The sequence below is a fragment of the Oratosquilla oratoria genome, chromosome 7, assembly GCF_046742065.1.
Source record: "Oratosquilla oratoria isolate Oo_2021 chromosome 7, ASM4674206v1, whole genome shotgun sequence".
Lineage (NCBI taxonomy): Eukaryota > Metazoa > Arthropoda > Malacostraca > Stomatopoda > Squillidae > Oratosquilla > Oratosquilla oratoria.
Window position 1 is genome coordinate 80,017,869 of NC_134783.1, and position 10,000 is coordinate 80,027,868.

Below are 10,000 nucleotides of genomic sequence, written 5' to 3' on the forward strand. Positions count from 1 at the left end.
GTGTGTGTGTGTGTGTGTGTGTGTGTGTGTGTGTGTGTGTGTGTGTGTGTGTGTGTGTGTGTGTGTGTGTGTGTGTGTGTCTGTGTGTGTGTCTCATTCGTCTGTGTCTGCCTGTCTTTCGTCCTGTCGTCCTAAGTGTTTGTTTTGTCTATATTTCTGCCTGCCTGTTTGTTTCTTTTTATCTCTATCCATTTGCGTCTCTTTGTTATGAAGGAGATGGGTGGTGTGGGTTAATAGAGAGAGCTAGTGTTGGTCTCTCTGGGTACTTCCATTGGATAGAAACGGTGGATCCAGTCCGTAGTACGCTTTCTTGTACGCCCACGTTGACAAAATTAATTTATTATTGTTTTTGCTTTTCCATTCTTTATTAGTTTCGTTTCCTTATTTTTTTTTCCTCTCATATATTCTATCTCAGTTTTGTATAAAAGTCTTTTGCAGTCGTTGGCCGGTAAACTTCATTTCGCGAATCTTTCCTTAGACAATTGAATTACATTTCGTGAGTTCTTTTTTCTATAACCTCGAAACAATGATACACGGGACATTTTTACCATCTTGTTTTCTGATGCTTCTTTATATATATATATATATATATATATATATATATATATATATACATGTATATATATATATATATTGTTACGACTCTCACGAGCACTTGTGCCTCGTAACATAAAAATATTCTAAGATTATATGAATGATTCCCAAGACCCTATGTCTTTGGAATAATTTGTTCACAGTTTCAATGTTTTGGTCGCCACTCAATTTTGTACTATCATTGAGAAAAATGAAACACAGGAACTTTAACATTATTCATCAAAGTTAGCAGGATTATCAAAATAATTATAGCCAAGAACACATAATTGAATTAATGATTTACAAATAAATTCTAAACATGATTCCAAGCTCTTCATAATTTTTAACGGGAGTGAAAGTGAAATAATCACCAAGAGATTTCACTGTCTAGGCTTCCCGCGTCACTGCCATAGACTTCACACATTGTCTAAATTAATTAATAGTTGAGTTAATTATATAAACACGGGGAGAGAGGTCTTAATTTACATGCAGCCGAAAATCCTATCCGAGTCTGTACGTCCTCTCTATGGCACTTTCTAAGTCTACCTACCCTCCTACACGCCCTCGAGTATTTATTCCTTCTACAAAAATCACCCCGATTGGCCCTTGGAATCAGCGTCTATGGAGATTAAACCTTATTGGCTAAGACAAACTAAACGTATTTGTGCACTCACGCTGGGTGATGTTTCTCGTGCAGATCTACAGGAATGTATTATATAATACCCAACGCGTGACATCTTTACACCAAAATATATTTATATTCGTACATTACATATATAGGATACTCATATATGTAACACCTCCCTCTTCAAAATAGAAAAAATCTTGTAGAGATTTTTTTCACTTGTGGTTGAATACACTTACAATCTCGATAGGCAATCAGCTATCACATTGTCTTTCCCTCATACATGACGAGCATCTAAATGATACCCCCTCAAAAACAAACTCCATCTTGTTAAGCGAAGGTTCTTATATTTAAATTTGTTAAGGTATTTCAAGGGATGGTGGTCTGTGAAAACCGTTACCTGGGCACCAACAGGAATATACACAGCAAAATACTTAAGTGCTAGGATAATAGATAACAATTCTTTTTCAATGGTGCTGTATTTTAACTGAGTCTCCTTTAACTTCTTCCTAAAGTAACTCACAGGGTTTTCTATGGCATTTTTAGTTTGTAACAAAACTGATCCAACCCCAATGTTACTCGCTTTGCAATAGAGAAAAAATGTCTGAGAAGTCTGGGGTTGCAACACCGGAGCAGTACACAAAAGGCTCTTAGCTTGACCAAAAGCGGAGTTACAAGCCTCAGTCTACTGGAACTTTGTTCCTTTTTTTTTCAAGAAATCAGTTAATGGGGCCATTAAGGAAGAGAAATTATAAATAAACATCCTGTAATAACCAATGGTTCCCATAAAACTACGGAATTCTTTCTTGTCCTGAGGTGAAGCTATGTTGAGAATGATTTATACTTTAGCGTAGGGCGGAGCAACCTCTCCTTGCCCTATGACATAACCAAGATAATGAACCTTAGCCTTAACAAAATCACACTTGGTCAAATTAAGCACAAAGTGGGCAGACACTAACTTGTCAAAGATTAAGAATAGACGATACAAATGCTCTTTCCAAGATTCACTATAAATGACAATATCATCAAGATGGGTTACACAACCGGGAATGTTCTCTGTAAGGTTATTCATCAACCTTTGGAAGGTGGCAAGGGCATTGGTCATTCCAAAAGGCATTACATTACACTGATATGTTCTCCCAAGAGCTGTGAAGCACGAGATAGACTGGGCAGTTGGGAGTCCCTTGGTGTAAATTGACAAGCCAAGTGTAATATTATTCGGGAAGAAAAGAAGAAAACTTTTACCTCCGTTTAATTCACCCTTGTAAAATATTACTTACAGAAAGATATGGCGAGTGACATTACTACATAAGACAGTGATGAAAAGAAAGTTGAAAGTGAAAGAAGAAACACAAAACCATAGAAGGAAACAGTAAACCGTAGCTACTATTGTGGTAATGGAGGTGACGGAGGTAACAATTGACGACGTGAGAACTGCAGCGTGGATAAAAAATATTTGCTCTTGACTATACCTTCAACGTGGATTATATTGTTTGCGACTTCAAATTTCATGTTTAACAGACCATTACAAGACCCTCCTTTCCCTTGGGTGAGGATACGGCCCCTGCACTGTGTCTTCATTCGGGTTGCTTAAGGTAGGTTTCGCTTAGTGTAATTAATTATCGCTCAACGATGATCGTTCACAGCTCAATGATAATCAAGGAACGATTGTCTATAGCACTAATTCTATAACAAAGATATAGTGTTCTATATAATCATTTGAAGATCATCGTTGAACCATGAACGATAATCGTTGAGCAGTAATCGCACCAAGCAAAATGATCCTTTAGATCGAATGCATAGTGGGAAGTGCATATAGAATTTTGCATGTGTTGGAAAGGCTGTAAACATGAGTGTAGTAAAGCATTAACTTAAACAGCTTGACCACATTTATTAGGTGCATTGGATGTATGTAATGATTTGTGATATATGTACGATGCATAGAAAAAATGCATCAAATCTGTAATAAGAGGCTAAGTTAAATGGTGTAGATAGTTATTTGTCTTTTTTTTTTTTTCCTTTGGGTTTTCAGAGAACCGACATATCTATTACTAATACACCGTAGTTTGAATCATATATTTTGTAGACATACTTCACTGGTATTGATACGGTTCTTATCGATCAACAATTGTGTTGTAGTAGGAAACATCAATCATGATTGACCATCTTAGTAAATGACAAGTATATAACAAATCCCATGATGGCGAGGTGTTCGTAAACAAATTTTGACGTCATGTCGTCGAGAATTCACTAAACAAAGGACTTACATTTGCTACAGTTTTTCAAAACATATATATCCTCGTGCATTATTATACAAAATTTTAAGAACATAAGAATAGAGAAGACTGCAAGAGACCATAAGACCTACACTAGGCGGTTCCGTTCCGTACCCACCTGCCATCCCTAGCTATAATGTTATTTTCTCTTGAAACAACCAATTATTTAAGCGCTCAATACATGGTTACTAAGTCTAGTTCATTCGTTAACCCACTCTATTGGTAAACCAGATCATACCTATTTCCTTCTTAAACCTAAATGTTCCCAATATTTGTCAAATGAATTAGCTAAAAGCAAACAATTCAAATGCATTCAAAGATCAGTTAAATCCTCATGATCTGAATGGATGAAATGTCACTTTCATTTCCATAAAAGGATCTCTTCTTGCCTCTCCATAAATGCATTTGCAACCTTGCTTTGCCCATGCATCATACTGGCATAGTATAAAAGATTTTATGATTCCGCTCTGTTGCATTCGATAATTAGTTTGTGGCTTGCCATGGAAACCTGCAGTGTTGTTATTTCTGTGAGTTCACCCGTACTTATTTCAGCCTTCTGTTTGTAAATCCTTTCTTTGTGAACAGAATTGAAAATTTTCAACTCTTGAAGAAAACGCCTTGGCAACACTGACGCCCTCTCCTCCACATGAGAAAGTATCTTTTGTTAGAATTAAAACGATAAAGGGTGTTGATATCTAAATTAAACTAAACATTGAAGTTAGATCATACATGATACGCCATTTGCTGTACAAGATAGGCAGTGTTACATTGTCCCTCTAGATGAGACATGCTTCAGTACCTGTTCCCCAATAGACTGTCTACGTAATCATTAAACTATCCATTTAACAGACATGCATTTGCAAAACGTCCTCCCATAAAACTACATACAATAAAAACACAATCACCTCGTGTGTTTTGGGTAATACCCCAATGTATGTATGTATGTACAAGATACGCAGTGTTACATATTTTAGTAACTGTTTCCTCAATAAACTGTACACAATCAGTCAACTACTCATTTAGTAGACATATATTTGCAAAATGTCCTCCCTAAAAAATACGCACAATAGGGACACTGTCACCTATTGTGTGTTGGGTAATATCCCAGTGTATGACTGCATTTCATAAAAAAAAAATCCTTTATCTACGTCTAATTGGGTTATTACTCTGCTTGCTAGAACACTCCCAACTTCCCTTAACTAATGAAGCGAGGGGGTCTAAGTTCTCCCCACAGACTAGTTGAACTGAGCTGCAATTTTTTGCGACGCTTTAACGTATAGTATAATTACGGAGAACAACAACGGGGATGCAAGCAGCGGCCCGAAAACAGGAAATGCGTTTGCGTGATCAACGCGAGTAATGGGAATTGTCACCCCCCACCCGCCCCCATCGTTGTGTTTCACACCGAGAACACAACACTGAAATCATATTGATGTTATACTTGGCTACACTTGCTCTAAATAATACATTGTTTTGTTTTTATTTTTGTTTTGTATGTTCTACTTGTTTTTTCTGTTTATCTATTCATTCGTTTGTCTACTTATTTATTCATTAATATATTTATGTATACATTTATTTATATTTGAATGCTTAACTATATATTAATAAATGTAATTTATTTCTATTTGAATGTTTAATTATATATATATATGTATATATATACATATATATATATGAATATATATATATATATATTTATATATATGTATATATATATACATATATACATATATATATATATATATATGTATATATATACATATATATATATATATTTATATATACATATATATATACATATATATATATGTATATATATACATATATATATATATATATATATATATATAAAACAATTTGTTTCTATATACGGCCATTATTATTGTTTATTTATTCATCTATTCATTTACTTATTTTCTAATCTATTTAATTATTTATTTGTATGTTTTTCTATTCATATATATGTATTGGTTTATTTATATATTTATTTATTTGTCTATTTGCTTATATACTTCTTCACTTATATGTTTATCTATCAATTTATATCTATCTATTTATTTACCTATTCATTTATTCATCTATCTATTCATATACTTATTCATTTATATGTTTATTTATCTGTTTATTAATTGCAGCCGGGTTTTGTTTGTATCATAGGTTCCTACAGGAGATAGTTTTTATATGCATTTCAATAAAATCTAATTTTGGGCCCAAGGACCAAACATTAAGAGCGTTTGAATTCAAGAAACTCAGATAGCAAAAAATGCGGAGGTGTGGATAGTACCCTAACTAGTAACTATCACTGGTAAGAAACTGGATAGTACGAAAGTAGTTAAGAATTGTAGATATTTTCTTTTATTTTTATAGATATCTGGGTTTACTGGAACAAGAGAAAATACAAAGAGGAGATAAGGATCCAGAGAAAGAAAATTAGTTTCGTTGTCTCCAGATGTCCTCGTGCACGTAAAGAGAAAGGAGTTTTTTTTTTCAGAGACGAAGATAAATGTTTAGAGCAGGAAAACTAGGTCTCTAGATCGTAAGTGTTAAAAAAGGTTGATAATGAATTCATGTAAACATGAAGGCTGTTTCTAAGTTTTTTCAACATATTTCTGATTCGATTTGATTTGATTTTCTTTATTATAGGCGCGTAACAGTATCTGTTAGGAAGATGCAAGTAGAGCATATGTAATAATACAATTTACATAGAGGGTTTCTATCTACAAGAAGCTATATATTTTGTAATTTGTAGATTGATTTGTTTACTGTATCATACAAGCTTTAAGAAAGTTATATAATGTATTTTGCTGTATATTATAATTTGGTCAATAAACTAAACTAGATTATGAAGCGTGAAAATTAATTTTATATTCAATTACATGCGGGAGATGACATTACAATCATTATCCGACAGAGGACCTTCCATTTCATAATGAGAGTGGTTGTTGATTATTAAAAAAAAAAAAAAAATAGACAATTGAATAGCCAATTGAAAAATCAGTGAATGGATTATCAAAAATAAGTAACTTCAAAATGATGTCACAAAATAAGTAAACACCTAAAGGGAATAAAATAGACATAGATAAGTAAATGAATGCATGAATGTTTGAACATAAATATAAAAAGATAAGCAAAAATAAAATAACTACCAAAGATAATGTCAACCTTTTCAAAAGAACAGCAAACTCGTTAGTTTGTTCTCTGAAATGTACCTTCAGGTCAGTTTGCAACCTCCTCCTCATCCTCCTCATCCTACTCTTCCTCCTCCTTCTCCTAATACTACTCCTCCTCCTTTTCCTCCTCCTCCTTCTCCTCCTCCTCCCCTCCTCCTCCTCCCACAAAGCGCTACACAACGCATTGTGTTACACATCTGATTTGTTGCTTCACTTTTAAAGAATTGCAGCAATTCAGAGACGCCTAGGGCATGAGTAGCATATATAACGTAGCTCTTCGGACAAGACACGGAACCCCTGCAATTTGGTGGCGTGTTATCATACCTCACCCCAGGACAGAACCCGGGAACGAGGTATTGTTTTTGTTTCAGCATGTCTTTCTTTTTCTCTTTGTCGGTTTCTCTTTTTTCTCGCTGATTCTCTTTTTTGTTTATTTATTTATCTATTTTTCTTAGTTTCTTTTATTTTTTTTTTGTAGGATTCTTTAACCCTTTACTGCTTTTCCTTTCTTCTTCTTCTTCTTCTTCTTCTTCTTCTTCTTCTTCTTCTTCTTCTTCTTCTTTTTTTTAGCTTCTTTTCTTTTTTAATTATTTTGTTCGTTTTTTATTATGTTGTCTAGCGTGTTTTCTCAGACATTTTCTTTCTTATTTCTATCTCATCCAAAAAAAATTTTTTTTTTTACTTCTCTCTTTTTTTCTGATATTTTTTCTCTCTTTATTTTATTTTATTTTTTTTTTGTTCATCATTACTTTCTCTGTTTTTCTTTCTTTATTTCTCTATTTCTCTTTTCTTTATTTCTTTATTTCTCTACTTCTTTCCTTTATTTCTTTAATTTTTTTTCTTTGTCCCTTCCTAATTTTATTCTTTCTTTTTTCTTTCATTTTGACATCCTTATTTTCTTTTCTTTTTTTCTTTCTTTATTTTTAACTTCTTTGTCTCTTCCATCTCTCTTTCTTCATTATTTTTCTTTATTTCTCTCTCTCTCTCTCTCTCTCTCTCTCTCTCTCTCTCTCTCTCTCTCTCTCTCTCTCTCTCTCTCTCTCTCTCTCTCTCTCTCTCTCTTTTTTTAAGCAATCTTTCGGCTGATTGATTTGACACAAAAATTTCAGGTAAAATAGCCAATAGTCCACGTGAGACCCCATTAGATTTGGGGGAACCGATATGTGAATATCGATTTTTTTTTTTTTTTTCTGTAAGGATCCATGCCTTTTTTTGGCTATCCCTTTATGAGGGGGAAGAAGAGAGGAAACATTTTGGCACATAGAAAGATAGATAAGAGCAGATTAAATATAAGAATGGTGGAGACTGCATGAGATCATAGGGCCTACACTACACAGTAGATCCTTAAAGAATAAAATGCTTTAAGCTTTAACCAAAATTATCTTCATTTAATTGTTCGGTGACATATAAACTCATACTCTGACCTTGTTGGTATTCAAAAGGTCAGACTCTAGGTCACAGATGATAAAACACCTTTTATTTATCATAAAGTCCTTTGACCTTCCTTGATCAAGGTCAAACTAAAAATCACACCATTTCAGAGATCAACATCCAGAAAAATTCTAAAGATAAATGCCTACTATAATCGACATTTCAATCAATCAGTCAAATCAGCCATCCTGAGTCCACTGCTGAGCAAAGGCCTCCTTCATAGCATTCCATGATTCACACGACCGCGTCAACCTCTGCCACGTCGCCCCTGCAAACTTCTCAACCTCGTCTTTCCACCTTCTGTCTGGTCTCCCACTTCCACGCTTTCTATCTCACGGCGTCCACTCAGTAACACACTTGCTCTATTGCTCATCAGTCGTTTGCACTAACTTACCTGCCCAATTCCATTTTCTCTCTTTTACTGCCTCCACAATATATTTCACTCTAGTCTGCTCTCTCACCCAAATTACTCTCTTTTGGTCTCTCACTGTTATTTCTATCATTGATCTCTCCAATATCCTCTGTGCAGTCCTTAGCTATGTTTCCATCGTCAGTGCCCAAGTCTCACACCCGTAGATTATTGCTGGCAGAATGCATTGATTGTAAACTTTACGTTTCAAACATAAAGGTGGGGAGCTTCTCAGGATTTTATATTTTTATACTTTCCAAACACTTTCAAACCAATTATAATACATCTTTTTATTTTATTATCATGATCTTTTGTCACTTTCACCATCTGGCCGAAATATACTCTTCAGCTTCTTCAAGAATCTCACCATCGATTATAATTTCTTTACTTTGAAATTTTATGTTGAACATTAATTTTGTTTTACTCTTATTCATTTTTAAACCTACTTTGAGACTTTTCTTGTTCAGATCACTTGGCATATCTTTCAAGCCTTCTGCTTTTTCTAAAATAAGAACAATGTCATACACAGATCTTAAGTGGTTCAAATATTCCCCATTAATCTTCAAACTTTTCGCTTCCCAACTCAACCTTCTGAAAATATCTTCTAAGCAACTGTAAATAATTTGGATGAAATTGTATCGCCTTGCCGTACTCCTTCTTTGATCTCGGTCTTTTCTGTGTCTTTATTTAGTCGAATTATTGTGGTACCTTTCGCATGAATATTTTCTAAAACCCTAACGATCTGTTCGTTTGAACGCTGATTGCATAGCGAGTTTAGTATTGCTATTTGTTCTGCCGAGTCAAAGACCTCGTAATCTACAAAAGCTAAACAAAGAGATATATTGTATTTTGTCGTTTTCTCGATTATTTGGTTCATAGCCTGCAAATGGTCTAGAGTCGAATATCCGTTCCTAAAGCCTGGCTGTTCTCTCGGTTGGTTTCCATCTAAAACTTGACTTAGTCTATTTGTAAGGATCTTGGAGAATAATTTATATCCATTTGATAGCAAACTAATCGGTCGATAGCTACTAAGGTCCTTATGGTCTCCTTTTTTATGAAGCAAAATCACTATAGTATTGACATAAGCACTAGAGGTACAACTAAGCTAACTTAACACGAACTTCTTTCCCTGCGTCTTTAAAAAGATCTATTGATATACCATCTTCCCCAGGTGCTTTTCCCAGTTTCATGTTTTTAGAGCAAATTCTACTTTCTCCTTTGTAATCTTTGGTACACTACTAACGTCTACAGATGAATTTACTAAATTAACTATGGTCTTCGACGAGTAAAGCTCTCGGTAAAATTCTTCTATTTTTATTTATTTATTTATTTATTTTTTACCATTCTGTCTCTGCATTTCATGATTTCTCTGTTTCTATCTTTCAAACATATCATTTGCTGTCTTCCTAAAGCATGTCTGCGCTTGGTCCCTTTAATGATTTTACTTTTTCGAATAGCTTCTTCTAGTTCATCCATGTTTCTCTTTCTTTTCTCTGATCTCTGCCTTTTGTTCATA